General features: G+C 38.7%; 1 pseudogene; it reads left to right on the top strand.

Moving 5' to 3' along the window:
* Nucleotides 1–16184, top strand: part of LOC102877283 — a 190031-nt pseudogene that overhangs the window by 45426 nt on the left and 128421 nt on the right.

Here is a 16184-nt window from a genome sequence, read left to right as displayed (position 1 = left end):
GACATGCTATTTCCACATATTGTGTGGAAGAGAATATTTTAATTCATTTACTCAAGCCAATATTCTTTTAAAGAATTGTAATAAAGATATCTTTAAAGGATCTTAGACTTTAGAACCAAGGGTCATTCTTTAGGTAGTCAGGTAATTCTTTTCCCTTGGAAAAAAAAATCCCAACATATCTGGAGACTTTCCTGTGTTTGACCCAGTAGCCCATTTGGCAAGAAAGAACACCTTTGTAATTTGAAAAAAAGCTCTTAAACAGTCCAGGGTCTGGTTGGATATTTGGGCTGGGTTAAATTAAGACAAGCAAATCAAGGAACAGTGCTGCAAGTAGATAGCAAGCCTATTAGCAAGAAAATTCCTGTTTACCACTTGACACAGCAGTTCCACTTACCTAAAGGAACCAGAGCCTTGACCCATGTTTATTGCTGCATTATTTACAATAAGAAGGAGACGAATATAGCCTATCAACAATTTAATATTAAGAATAAATATTTAAGTATATACAGTAACCAAATGCTGGCAAGGATGTGGAGAGTTTGGAACACTTATACACTGCTGGCAAGAATGTAGAATGATGCAACCACAATGGAAAGTCATTTGACTATTCCTGAGAAAATTTGAATAAGAAATACCATTTGATCCAGCAAGTCCACTACTGTGTACATATCCTAAAGAAACTACAGATGCTCCATGAGCAGATATGTCAGCATATTAATTGCAGCATTACTTAAAATAGCAAAAATATGAAAACAGCCCAAGTATCATCAGTGGGAGTACGGTTAAAGAAACGCATAAATGTATAAAGAATGTGTAAATGAATTATACATTCATATAATGAAGTACTATACACCACTGAAAAAGTGATGAAGAGTTTACAAAACACTGCATAACATGGGTGAATGCAGAGGACATTATATTGAATGAATGAAGACTGTCACGAAAAAGGCAAAAAAAAAATTGTATCAGACTAACAAAAAGTTTGCACACAGATAAATTCTTCTACGATTACCAGGGATGAGAAAGGAAGACAATTGTAGTAAAACTTAATAAAGAGATAATAGATCCTTACTAAGATGGGTGAAGGGGAAGGCAATATACACTAAGAGGATGCACAAACATTATGAATGCTGTAGTTAGTGTTATAAAACAAAGTATATATGGGGGATTAAATAAAAAATGTTTTGTATACTTTGCTGAAATCACAATTTAAAAAATTAAAGTGTTGACTTTGATGATGCTAGATTCAAAAGAAATAAGGTTACAATGGGAATGTAATTAAAATAATAAAATTATGACAAAATTATTTGTTGTTGTTAAGTTCTATCGAGTTGTGGGTGACTCATAGAGACCCTGTGAAGGAGAGTCCTCAACGCTTGTGTGTCTTTCATCCTCTCTCCAGGTTCATAGGGTTTCCAGAGGCAAGCTGTTACAGAAGTGGATGCCACTCCTGCTTCCAAGCTTGTTTTAATTGCGGAGCTACACCCCACTCTGTCTGCATTGCGTAACGAACCATTAACTCATTTGACACATCAGTGTCACAGTGTTCAGCCTCATAGCAACCACAAGTTGCCGCTGTATGGCACTTGTACACCAGGGCTATACGACCTAAAGGAACATTTGAACAAAAACAATGAAGGACAGGCCTGAGGGCCGTGGATTAAAAGTCACCCACCTTTGGCTTGGTAGCATGGTTTTCTGTCCACTAAACCAGCTGATCTCTCTCTATGTTGATGTTATTGTTGTTAAGTGCCGACAAGTTACAGGCGACTTGTAGAGACCCTATGAAGGAGAGTCCTGATATGTAGTTGTTGTTTAATATGAGACAAACGCACAGAAGAAAACACTAACACGTAAATTTTAACTGAAAGGAAATCGGACACTTCTCTTACCTTACATAGTATTTCATATAACTCATAACACATTACTGTTGTGTACCATTGGGTCAGAAGTTACCCATAGCTGATCCACCAGTGGGTTTTCAGGGGTAGTTAATTGCATAGCAGGAGATTGTCCATCCTTCTCCCGTGGAGCAGGTGATGAATTTGAACCTTGTGCCATTGGGATTGCAGTGCAACTTCTTATCATTAAGTCACCAGAGCTCACTGAATAAAGATTTTTTAAAAAACACTATTACCTTTATAAAGCAAACAGATCTTTAGTGCCTTTTAATAAAGTTTTAGAATTGTCAGGAGTTTATTACAGGTCATCATGGATAAACAATATTTGAACTATTTTATCAAATATCTTAAAAAGAAAAAACTATAAAACCCCCCCAAATATAGCCAATGAAACGAAACAAAGCCCAGTGTTTTTCAAAAGCCATGTAAATTGGTTTTCAATTCAGTGATTCATGGTTGTCTCAGGATTTTTATTTTTTTTAACTTTTTATTGTGTTTTGGTGTACAGCAAATAGAACAGCACTCTTCCTCCTTCTTCTCTGAGTTTCTTATGTTCATTCATCCTTCTTTCCTGTGTCTTCCTATCTTGTGAGCTCTGTTTTTGGGGCAAATACTACTCTTTTTGTCTTGTCTGATTGATCTAAGGAATATGTTCCTCTCTGGTTTATAGTTCACTTGATAGCTGTGCCTAGTGTTTGCATTCTGCATAAGTTCCCATGGACTGCCCAAAGAGCAAACAGATTTGTTTTGAAGGAAGTGCAACCAGAGTGATGCCTGGTGGCAAGGGTGGTGGAACTTCATCTCACATATTTTGGGCATGTTGTCAGGGGAGGCCAGCCTTTGGAAAAAGACATCATGCTGGAAAAGGTAGAAGGTCAGAGAACGAGAGGACGACTCATCCAGAAGACCACAGTGACTACAACAAGGTGGAGATTGTGAGGACGGTGCAGGATCGGGCAAGGCTCCTATCTATGTTCACAGGCTTGCTCTGAAATGTAGTTAACTCCACCATGCTTCAGGGTAACAACACTGGCTGAAGTGGAATCCAAAGGGGTCAGATAGTTCAGTTGCAAGCTAGAAGGACATCTAAATGCCATAGTTCTAAGAGTTCCATCAGATCAATACATCTGATTTTTTAAAAAATTTTGAGTTTTATGCCACATTTTCCTCCTACTATACCTGAAACTTTCTAGCAAGATACCTTTCAGAGCTGTCAAGAGGGGTAGGCAAGTGATAGAGATTGTAAAGAGACTGTGACTAGGAGTAACCAGAGGAACCCTGGAGGTAAAGACTACAATTAAAGTTTTTGCTTGCTGCATGACTGAAGGAGAAGCTGACTTGTGACTCCTCTGAGATAAAATTTGCTGAACAATTGAGAAAACCAGACTTCTTAAATTTGTGCCTTTGAACGGAACCTGAACTTTGACTGACTGAGGAATTGTGCCTTGTTCTCTCTTGGGACTGCTGGACTAAACCTGAACTTGCATTTTCAGATATTCTTTCTCCTCCACTCACTAACCTATTTCCCTAACAAACCTCATAGCTATGAGTAAAAGGGGGGGGGGGGAGAAAGAAAAAGACTGGTAGCCAAGCACTATATAGTTCCTTTTGTATCAAAGTAGTGGGAAGCTGAGGTTTGCATGATCCATTAATCCTTTGAACGAACTTTTTTCCTTGAAGTTTTGTGCTTCTATGTTCCAGACAGAGAGATGAATATGTGGACCTTAGATAACTACTCACAAGCTATCTAAAAGCCAGTTACACTGTTACTGTGAATCTAATGGTGCAATCACTATGGAAAGCAGTTTGGCACTTCCTTAGAATAACAGAACTAGAAATACCACGTGACCTAGCAGGCCAATCAAAACTCATTGTCGTGGAGTGGAACCAACTCATAATCTTCTAGTGAGTTTTCAGAAGCTGTAAATCACATGGGAAGAAATTGTCCATCTTTGTCTTATGGAGCGGTTGGTGGTTTTGAACTACCTGCTTTTGGGTTGGCAGCACAATTCCTAGGCCACTGCAGCTCTCTGGCAAGTCCATTATTAGGTATATATATCAAAGAAATAAGGACTGCAACACAAACTGATACACTTACACCCATGTTTATTGCAGTATTACAATAGCAAAAGATGATAGTTTGAGTAGAATTGATGACAGCTCTTCTCTGAAGATTTGATAAAATTTATCTGTGGAACTGTAAGACAAGTTCGTTTGTTTTTGTTTTGTTTGTTTTTAATGACTTCTTCAGTTTCCTTTTTTTTGTTTGTTAAGAATCTTTTCCAATTTTTACCACAGCCTGCACTATTTTCTGTAAGTTTTATGCTTGTAAAAATTTGTCCGTTTATCCTCTTGTTACTACCTAACTTGGAGGAACTGGAGAGCATTATGCTGAGTGAACTAATTCAGTCCTGGAAGGACAAATACTACAGGACAAATACTACTATTATTGTAGAATGAGTAAGAGGATCCAAAGTGGCAGAGGGTGGAAGCAGAGGGGTAAGGATGGGGGGGGTAGCAAGGGGTGGGGGAGATTAATCATGGGGTTGTACAATTTGATGGGTGGAGGAGGTGAAGGAAATGGGAAAGATCCAGCGTGAAAAGCAATGTATTCTAAATTTGTAAATAAACCAGTATAAAATTGAAAAACAAAACCAACTAAAAGAATCATTTGCTCTTAATCCATTTATGTATTAGTAAACTGACTACTGCAGCTTTAACCTTGCTACTCTCTATTACCTTGATAGACACTTCTTCAAGGCTTTTTAACATAACATGTCTTGAAGGACATTTTGTTTTGTTTCTCTTGTTTTGCACGTTGTATTCTCAGTGCTGTGAACTCAGAAAGCTGTTATTTATATATGGGTGTGTAGGTTCTCTCAATCCCAGGAACATACTATTTCTTGTCACTTTGGAATTAATAAAAATTACTTTTTTCTAGAAATAAAACACATTGAGTATTTATCTTGCTTACATTTCTATGAAAATTTTGCTTTTATGGTTTCATTTTCAAGATTGTAATAAACAAACAATTTTCAGATAAATTAATTTTTATTAGTACCTGAGAATATCAGAGCTATTAAATTTATGTAAGAACTTAACAAACTAGCCTGAGCAAATTCCTAGAGGAAATAAATCTAATTGCATTACTTTCATTAGATTGCTTGATGTTAGATGGGTCTTGGCTTAAAGTGCAGAATAATAAAAAATGTTTACCCATGTTTTATTTATGATGTAAACTTTCTGACTATGTAGATCATAACAAACCATGGAAAGTATTGCAAAAAAAAGAGGCATTAATTAATAAAAAACAGCACTTAAATTGTGCTCTTGTGTGACTTGTACATAGAACAAGAGGAAGTTTTTCCAAACAGAACAAGAGAATAGTAACGACATGGTTCAGATCAGGAAAGGAATGCAGTGGGGTTGCATCCTTTCACTGTGCCTATTCTCTTTGTGTGTTGAGCAAATGATCTGAGAAGCTGGATGATATGAATAATACCATCAAGATGAGAGGAAGAATCACTAACATTTTTTTAAATTTTATTTTATACTTTACTTACAAAGTTCATATAGGTTGATTTTCACAGCAGATCTTTTCTCTTTCCTTCACCTATCCTTCCCTCCACCCATCAAATATTGTGACCCTATGATTAAGCACCCCCTCTCCCTTGTTTCCTTGCCCTCATTCTACAATAATGGTATTACACAGTAATTGTCTTTATGAGACTGAGTTAGTTCACTTAGCATAATACTCTCTAGTTCCTCCCATGTTAGGTAGTACTTTACAAAACCATTGCTCCTGTGCACTGCATAGTATTCCATTGTGTGAATGTACAATAATTTCTCAATCCATTCCATTGTGGTTGAGTACCTGGGCTGTTTCCATGTTCTTACTATGGTGAATAACGCTGCTATGAACATTGGAGTACAAGTCTCTGTTTGTGCCTTGGTTCTCATTTTCATCTGAAAATAAAGCCCAAACCATAAAGATCATAAGAGACAAATGGAGATCAAGCTTAGAAGGTCTAGTCTACAGTATAAAGGGATTGCCAAATACAGGCAGAAATGCACGATCTGAAGAAGATAAAATTGATGAATGGCATTTTCTAAAGATTAAATCTCTATGCTCATCAAATAATTTTTCCAATAGAGTGAAGGAAAACCTACTCACTGGGAACAAATATTTGGCAATACCATCTCAGACAAGGGTCTCATAATGAAAATTTACAGAATACTCCTGGGCCTCCAGAAAAAAAAGACTCATAATCCAATTATGAAATGGGCAAGAGACATGGAAAGACCTTTCAAAGAGGAGGACTTTCGGATGGTCAGCAGACACATAAAGAAATGCTCAAAATCACTGGCAATAAGAAAGATGCAAATCAAAATAACAATGAGATACCATCTCACCCCAGGAGCAGTGGTAAAACTTAGCAGGGCAGCAAATAATAAATGCTGGAGAGGATGTGGCGAGATAGGAACTCTTAGACATTGTTGGTGGGATTGTAAAATGGTACAATCACCCTGGAAGGTAATTTGGCATTTCCTGAAAAAACAGAACATTGAAATTCTATATGGCCCAGCCACTGCTTGGAATCACTAACAATTTTTATATACAGATGATACAACCTTGATGAAAGTAAAAAGGACTTGTAGCTCTCCCTGATGAAGATCAAAGACTAAAGTGTTTGGTATGGATTATTCAAAGAAAACAAAAATCCTTACAACTAGATCAATAAACAACATAATGATCAATGGAGAAAACGTTAATGCTGTCAAAGGCTTAATATTACTTGGATCCACAATCAACATATGTGGAAGCAGCAGTGAAAAAAAACAAATGACAATATATTGTGTTAAGTAAATTGACCTCTTTAAAATATTAGGAAATATGGCACGTTGAAGACTAGGGTGTGGCTGACTCAATCCTTGACATCTTAAATCACATCATATACATGTGAAAAATACGAAATCATTACTGTAAAGCAATAGCATTATCAAACTGAATTTGGCTATACTCCTCAGGACAATCAACAGAAAATGAAAGAAAAGAAGCCAATAATAAATGCCAAAAAGTTTTTCTAGAAGAAGGGGGAGAGGCCTCAAGAATACAACCCTGATGCATACGTTCTCTAATTTTAAATTATGTTTTGTTCCCTTGCTTTGTTTGCACAATAGCCTCTTGGTCCAGGTATAGGTTTTGCACAAGCACAATTAAGTGTTCTGATATTCCCATCTTCTCAATCTTTGCCATAATTTTTTATTATCCATACAGTCAAATGCCTTTGCATAGTCAATAAAGCACAAATAGACATTTTTTTCCTAATATATTTAGGTACACACAAAGGTAATGGATTGTTAGAGAAGTTATCAAACATTAAGACAGAGTCTGAACTCAGGCCCAGGCCAGACATGTTAGTGAAGTTAAGCACTTCAATTTTGAGACTCCTACACAGGTTATTACCTTTGTTCTAATCTTACAGGCGAGGATGTGAGATGCAGGGGTTCAATTTTCCCTGAACACATAACTACTATAATTCCAACCCAAATCTGATTCCAAAGATCACTGTCTCTTTAGGGAGGATCTTCTGTCTTCTGGCATTACTGATAGGATATCTGTTTAGAGAGAGAAAGAAAAAGAAAGATACTTGAACTAAAAAGTCCAAGCCATCACTTGCTCTTCATAAGCTCTGACCTTGACTTTACCTGAACCATTTGTGTGTGAAGCATGAGGATGCTGGTAACTTTAGTGATGTGTGTGTGTGTGTGTGTGTTGGCAAGGATTATGTCTGTAGGAGAAACTCTAAACTCAATGTCCTCTGGTTGGAATTGACTCCTACTGATCTTCCATTGATCTTCTGAAGCTGTAAACCGCAGGGAAGATGATTATCCATATTTCCCCCTTAAAGCCACTGGTGGATTCAAACTTCCAGAGAGATGTGACCTTTAAATGAAATGACCATAAATATCAATTCACAAAACCCATTACATTATCTAACAGTCAGGACTCTCTCTGTTGGGAACCACAGGTTAAATAGCATACTTCTCACCAGAGTCAAGTATCAATAAAATCTCTGTATAGTCAATCAAGAAGTTACAGTTCCACAACAAAAGAGATTTCTGTAGCAAGACATCACCAAAAGAAGTGCCACTTGATTTATTTGCTGTAACTCAATTTCCATCTGTTGCCTAAAATGGATTGTGTACATACTGCTCTCCAGATGTCCAGCCAGGGAATGAATATACCCGGAGCAGAAACACTTCCCCTCCCTTGAGAGGCTAGAGACAAGCTCTGCTAAGAGCAGAGCACGGCCTGGATCCTCTGCGGGAACTGCTAACTCACCTTCTTGCCATCTTAGACTTTTTGGGAATTGTTGGGTCATGAGTCTTTGAATACAGCCCCATAGCAATAATAAAGGAGGTCAGGTGGGTTTTGAACAGTCTATTTTTACCCCTCAGCCCTTCCTATGCCTCACATTTGCAGAAGCCAGATGGTTATTTTACCAGACCCACGGAATACTGTTCCTAGTTGTTATATTTCTTATGCAAATGGAGAAGGGGGTTTGGAATGCTTTCTTGACCTCACATGCTAAAGTAAATAAAGCAAAAACCCTTTGTTTATTTGTCAACAGACAATAGAAACTGTTTATAGCCAAGTGAAAGCCAATGTCATCCCATAAAACCAAACAAACTAGGTGAAAACCAAAGAAACTTCAGAACCTCGTGAAAAAACATGTGTTTATTTGGGACTAGCTTCTCTATATTTTCTTTTTTTTTTTTTAAATAAAACAACAACACACAATTCTTTTATATTGGTTTGAACACAAAACTTGTCTATATTATTTATACATTCATTCATACTGTTTTTCATATAATCATTCATATACATTGTGTTTTATAAACTTAATCACCACTAATCTACACATACTATTACTCTGTCTTTTTAGGCTCTCAGTAGATCTTTCCTAATGCCTTGACTCCACTCCTCCAAACCCATCCACCCCCAAATTCTGTTATCCTGGTGACATCCTCCCCCCTTCCAGAAACCCTTGCCTCCAGGGAGCAGCCTGGACTGCCCAACTCTCTGATATATAGCAGGTCATTGTGAAGACCAAAGACTAGTCCCTGGAGAAGGACATATGCTTGGAAGGTTGGAGGAACTGCGCAGGAGAGGAAGCCTTCAGACGAGATGGATAAACACAGTAACTGGGGTAGTAGGGGTAGGTGTGTTGGAAACAGACTGGTTCAGGATAGAGCAGACTTCAGAGCTATTGTATATAGGGTCACTATGAGTTGCAGGCAACTCTATAGCACATACAGCAATAATAACCTTCCAGAAACGTCATCTTTTGATTCAAAAGTTTCCTTGTTTGGGTTGCTTTAACATTATCAATACATTTTAGGAAAGGGTTTATCAGACACTATTTCTGTAGGAAATGTCATTTTCCCTTTCCGTTGACTATTGTGACGAAACTTACCTTATGGAAAAATCACCTCTATATCACAATTGTTGTAAAGATGAATTACAAGATAACACAAAGATTTCTGCATCCAAGATTACATGTTCTCCCCTCATACCAACAGCTTTGCATGCCCACACTGTGTTCTAGTTGTATGACTAACCACTCAGAGATTGAATTCCTTTACCTACAAAGTCTTGTGGTTTCTCTTAATAATGACCTATGATGACATATAACTTCTTCCTCCAGCCCACTGAGCACACAGGGTTCAGTCAACATTAATGCTGTTCGGAACCAGTTGAGTATGACTCTTAGTAACACTGTGAACAGCAGATTCGAACACTGTCCTGTAGTGCATCAACCTCATTGTCTCTGACACACTTGAGCCCATTGCTGTACTTACTGTGCCAATCCATCTCATTAAAGATCTTCCTCTCCTTCACTGACCCTCCAACTTTCCAAGCTTCATGTCCCTTTCCAAGAAATATCCCCTTCTAACAACATGCCCAAATCATGTGAGGCAAAACTTCACTTTCCTTGCCTCCAAGGAGCACTCTGGCTTCACTTTCTCTAAGATATATCTGTTCTTTGGACAGTCCATGGGATATTCAGCACTCTTCTCCAATACCACAGTTCAAAGGCATCAATTCTTCTGTCATCCTTATTCATTGTCCTGCTCTCAGATGCATAACAAGTGATTGAAAAGAATATGGCCTGAATCAGGAGTACCTTAGTCTTCAAACTGACATCATTGCTCCTCAATAATTTGGAGGGTTGCCTATCAGCATACTTTCCCAAATCAATTTAAAAATCTGACTTCAATTTCATGCCAGAGTAACAACAGTTCTTATTCTTTCGGATTGGAATCTTTTCTGGAAGATAAATGTACTTACTCATTAAATTGCTTAGCAAATCTGATTGAAAGACCACCATGGAGGGTGGAGAAAAGATGTGAATAAAAGAATCTTGCTTACACGGAGTTGAGGGTCTAGCTGAGGAAAAGGGCCCTCCAGTAGATGAATCTCTGGTGAGGTGTTTAGTGCATGAAGTGAAGCACGCACAACTTGAGAGAACATAGGACAGGGATTTGCCATCTAATGTCAGGGGCTAAATCTGGCCCATTATGTGTAACTGTAAATAAAGTTTTATTGAAACTTAATCACATTCATTTGTTTATTCAGAAATCAAATATCAGAAAACCCGAAATGTCTACAGTAACAGATTTAAATACAATCAGTTCTGATGTAATGAGACAAACATTCCAACAAAATCACTTTATGCGATACTGTGCAATTAAAACCACACGGGATATGCGATAAATTAGGGTAGATGCAACACTCAAAAACTTGGTCAGTGATACATGAAGCAAGTTTTCAGAGGCTGTCAATCACACAGGAATTGATTGCCCATCTTTCTCCTGCAGAGCAACCTGTAGATTTGAACCATGTACCTTTGTGTTGGAAGAGTAATTCCTTACTAATAAGCTACCAGAGCTCCCCAAGAAATATGTAGGTATTATTTTCATGACAAGAGTTCAGAATAAGAGCTGCATAGTAGACTGAGAGTGTGTTTTGTATAACAATGAAAGAATGTTTTTTCTTTTCAAAGAGAATATGGGGAGCGTGGAGGGGAGGGCAGGGAGGAAAATGTGCACTAATGAAGGAATGGAAATCCAAAAGTCTCTATAAACTTTCATTAAAATCTCAATTAAAAAAATATGGACGTACTATGGAGACCACAGGGAGTGCTGGCGGTGTAGATAAAAAGTTGAACTGTCAACCTAAAAGCACTTGGTTTGAATCCACCAGTTGCTCTGTGAGGGAAAGCTAGGCAATTTTCTCTGTTGTGGCTTAAAGGTCTGGAAGCCCTCTGGAGGGTCAGCTTTGAGTAACTTCTGACTTAACAGTACATAACAACGTAATGGACACAAAGGTTTACATTGGAAAAGGACCCGAGATTTCTTTGAGAAAGTGGAGGTTGAATGGACATAAAATATTGTCAAGTAGTAGAGAGGCTGTTTTCTGAAAACTGATAAATGTCAGGGATAAGGACGTATGTGTGTGGGTGTGTGTGTCTCTGTGTGTGAGAGAGATTCCTGTATTCCTACATGCCTTGCTTCATCTGGGTACAGTTTTCTGCCTTCATGTAATGCTTCTTGTGGAGGAAATGGTACATAAACAAACGTGAAATTTATGTTATGCTCATATTGTCCCCCAATATATAAATCACTGTGGAACAAATTTATGTTTTCAAAACAAGTGGCACAGTAAAACCATTGTTATAATGGAGTCTGTATAGCTGGCAAATCCTAAAATACTAGCAGGCCTGTTTTAGAAAAGATTTGCTGATTTTGTACATGAAATAAAGAAAGGTGAGACTTGAGTGAGGAATTGTCTTTAAGAGATTGAAGTAGAAGAGCTCACTAGGTGACACAGGGAAAAAGAATACTGTTTTTTATTATTTCCCCTCCTAAGCATATGTCTATATTCACTCATTGTAACCCTCTTTGCCAAAAATAGTTCTTCTGACTTCTGGCCAGAGTCAGCCAAGTCACAGTGTACAGCTAACCCTAAGAGTCAAAGAAGTTATTTTCCAATTTAATGGGAATCAAAGCCTCATTTGCTCAATGATAGTTCTATTAGTTTATCTCCACTAACTCAGTCTCATAAGGACAAATACTGCATAAGACCATTATTATAAAATTATAAGGATGACTAGTAAAACATGTATGGGGACTTTAGGGGGGAAGGGATGGGAGCAGAGGGGTGAGGATGAGGAAGGGCAAATCACAGGGTTGCACAATTTGGTGGATGGAGGGACAGGATGAAGGAAATGGGAAAGATCCAGCAGGGACCTGAAAAGACAGGATAATGGTGATATAGTCTAAGGGTGATTAATTTTATCAAACATAATGAATGGGAATGATTGTAGGAAACACAATGAATGAACAGTAGTGTGAAATACAAGGAACTTTTTAAGCAAACCAATATAAAATAACAATTAAAATGAGGAAGACATAGGCCCTTGACAATGCCTTTTGAGTGAAACAGCCGTGGCAGCCACAAAGGGCAGCGGTCCTTCTTCCCATGCATCCTGTGGGATCCAACTGCTCTTTTCCTGGGATTTGGTTCACAAGATCTTCCAGCCCCATTTTCTCAAACCATGTTCACTTGTTCTTTCTCTCTTAGTATTGTGAATCTGAGGCATGCAAAAAAGCCAGTTCCAAGGAACAGATTCTTACATCAGTAAGAAGAGGGAAATGTTATTGCATTACTGACTTAGGAACAACTCAAAGACAGTATCAGTCAGAAGGAGAGGGGATAGTTAGCCAGGAGGCAAAAGGGAAAGAAGAGTCTTAGTTCAAGTCTTGAGTTCTGTATTCTTACTAGAGTTGTTGTTGTTACATGCTGTTGAGTTGCTTGCAGCTCATAGCGACCCTATGTACAACAGCTCTAAGCTCTGCTCTGTCCTGTGTCAATCTCATTGTCTCCGACACACTCATCCAGATTGCCCCAGTCACCGAATCAATCCATCTCCCAGAGGGCCTTCCCCTCCTGCATCTGCCCTCCACCCTCCCAAGCATGATGTCCCTCTCCAAGGACCAGTCTCTCCTTACAACATGACCAAAGTATGTCAGACAAAGCCTCAGAATCCTTGCCTCAAAGGAGCAGCCCAGTTTAACCCTCTCCAGGATGAATCTGTCTGTTTTCTTAGCAGTCTATGGCACCCTCAGCACTCTTCTCCAACCCCAAAGCTCAAAAGCATCAATTCTCCTTCTATCCTCCTTGGTCATTGTCCAGCTCCCTGATGCATAACAAGTGATTGCAAAGACCATGGCATGCACCAGATGCACCTTAGTCTCCAGAGACATAACGTTGCATTTTAGTACTTTAGAGAGGTCCCTAACAGCAGACTTTCCCATCGCAATATGTCTTTTAATTTCCTGACTGCTGCCGAAGCACAAGGAAGAACTCAAGATACTAAAGAGCTGAACAGAAGATTTCAAAAGGCAGCACAGGATGACAAAGTAAAATATTACCATGAAATGTGCAAGGAGTTGGAGTCAGAAAACCAAAAGGGTCAAACTCGCTCAGCATTTCTTAAGCTCGAACTGAAAAACAAATTCAAACCTCGAGTTGCTATAATAAAAAATGCGTTAGGCAGAGTATTAAATGGTCCAGGAGGCATCAAAAGAAGATAGAAAGAATATACTGAGTAATTGTATCGAAAAGAATTGACAGACACAGAAGAATTTAATGAAACAACATATGAGCAAGAGCCTATGGTGATGAAGGAAGAAGTTCAAGCTGCTTTGAAGGAAATAGCAAACAACAAGGTCCCAGGAATAGATGGTATACCAATTCACATATTTCAGCTAATAGATGCTGCCCTGGACGTGCTCACCAAGTTGTGTTAAGAAATCTGGAGAACAACCACTTGGCAAACTGACTGGAAGAGATCTATTTGTTCTTTCTAGAGAGGAGATAAAAAATTTAAACTATGTTGACCTTATGTCATAAAATAACTACACTAAATAACTCTCCTTAACTTGCTTAATCATCTTTTTAAAAAATATTTCTCCATCAGGATAAACATGCTGGTCATGGTGACAAAAATGTACTCAAATCCAAGAGATGTTAAACCACCTAGTGTTTTACATCAAGCTGGTGAATGTGGTTAACGTGAGTTTACCCTGGGTTTCTGCTCCACACTGTGGCTCCTGAGTACATCACATTTCAGGTATCTGCAAAAGTAGAGAAGCCAGCCAAGACATCAAAGTTACATCTATTTTCTAGAAGACTCTGCATTACCTGCAGTGAACTCAATAGAACATTATTTATACAAACTTCTCTTAGGGCATATATGTTTTACCTTATGTTATTGATGTTTGTCCATGTTAGGCCATCTCTTTGCCTAAGTTTGACCTTTTTGGAGAGCCTGTTTTTTGTATGTATTCTACAATACAATGTTCAGTGAATTAGTAGCATCTTGAGGGCATGGGTATGGATAGACATAGCACTTGTATGTCTGTGGAAGTGTGTGTGTATATGTGTGTGAGAGAGTGTGTATGTTGTAAGATTTTTGCTGAAGGAAAATACATCCAGCTGGTATGTTATATGGAACTGGAGAAGTACTGGATATCAACTCAAGTCATTACTGCCGAATTGAAACCAACTCGTGGCTAATCCTTTATTGGGTTTCTAACGCTGTAAATCACTTTGAGGAGATTGCCCGTCTTTCCCTCTAGAAGCTGTTTACAGATTTGAATTGCCAAACAGGTGCAACATTTGAGTTAGCAACACAATTTCCTACAGACCAGGCCCTTGTGCTGAATCTAAATAGAGCAAAAGTCTTTGCCATCGATTAGGAAACAACTTGTAGCTGAACCGCCAGTGGGGTTTTGGATGCTGTAAATTATGTGGGAGGAGATTGCCCTTCTTTCTCCCTTGAAGCTGCTGGTGGATTTGAACCAGCGAAGCGATGTTGTCTTCAGGTTAACAGCGCAGCTTCCTACCTACCATGTCACCAGAGCTCCCTTAATTAAGTACTGAATAGTTAGGCAGAAGATGAGAGTTCAGGTGATTAGAGTAAAAGCCACTATTACAGACATGATTCTAACCCTATTCTCTTCCTTTATTGTCTTAATGCTCATATGATACAGGTAAGTCTCACTCTCCACCCTTTGCAGATGAGGAAAATGAGGCTCATAGAAAGTAAACACATTATTAGTTAACATGAATTATCAGTAGACAAATTGGATTCATGCTGCATAATCATCATGCCAAGCCTGACTAGACTAGTTCCATTTAAAAAGATGATGGCTTGATACCACTCAATAGTTCAGTAGCAGGAAAATATATAAAAAGGAGTTCTGACTTGCAGGTTCTCTGTCCAGTGGCACCGTGCCAATGATCAATTACAGAGACAAGTTCCTAGTGATGACCTTTGAGTTTGAGCTGTATCTACATGCCATTTGGCCTATGCTCTTCCTAGCTCTTACGTTTGGATAAGAGATCACTTTGGTGTAGGCCCCAGGATTCATTTAGGATTCTCCTTGGAACTAGCCATTGAAGAGTAATTCCTACTCATCGATTAAGCTGCCGAGCAGTTAGCTAGCTTCATACCCCTGGAAATATACATGCAATGGGCCATGTCCAGGTAATAGGAGTGCTTGGTGGGGAAGGATGTGTGGTTGGGGGAAGCTGATCTCTGCTATCTGCTTTTCTAATGGTTTGAGAGATTCAAATGTCTTTGAGTCTATTTTTTTTCCCCTTTACAAAAAACCCTAGAAAGATGATATGGCTGTTAAGTGTCAAGGAGTGAGAAGAGGACAAGATGTCCAGAGGCGAGCGCGTCCTGCTCATGCTGCCTCACTAGGTGACGGGGACGGGCAGTCAGTTAACCTCTGTCCTTTGGGCTTGTTTGAACTGAGGTGTCACCGCCTTCCTTTTTGGCAAAGTGTCCTTAGAGGGGAATAGCAGATAAGAGGTCTAACTGTGCTTTGAAAAGCTGCAAGAAAACCAGCACCTTGGTATAGTCTGCACTTCTGGGAGAGAGAAATTTTAAAAAGCCGTTACTGTGATATTGCTTAAAGATCCTGCCGTATGAACACTGCATTGGAATAGATGAAGGAAAGAACTGTTTAAAAGGAATGTTCATTAGGTATTATTTTTATGACAACAGTCTATATGTGTTGTGTCATCCACATAATGCAGATTGTTGATAAATCGTCCACCAATCCTGACCCCACATTTCTCCTCATAGAGCCCAGCCTCCCGGATAATCTGCTCTGCATACAGGTTGAAAAGGTATGGAGATA

The sequence above is a fragment of the Elephantulus edwardii genome, unplaced genomic scaffold (genome assembly GCF_000299155.1).
Source record: "Elephantulus edwardii isolate Elephantulus edwardi_28Jun2011 unplaced genomic scaffold, EleEdw1.0 scaffold00113, whole genome shotgun sequence".
Lineage (NCBI taxonomy): Eukaryota > Metazoa > Chordata > Mammalia > Macroscelidea > Macroscelididae > Elephantulus > Elephantulus edwardii.
This window is presented reverse-complemented; position numbering and strand designations above follow the sequence as displayed.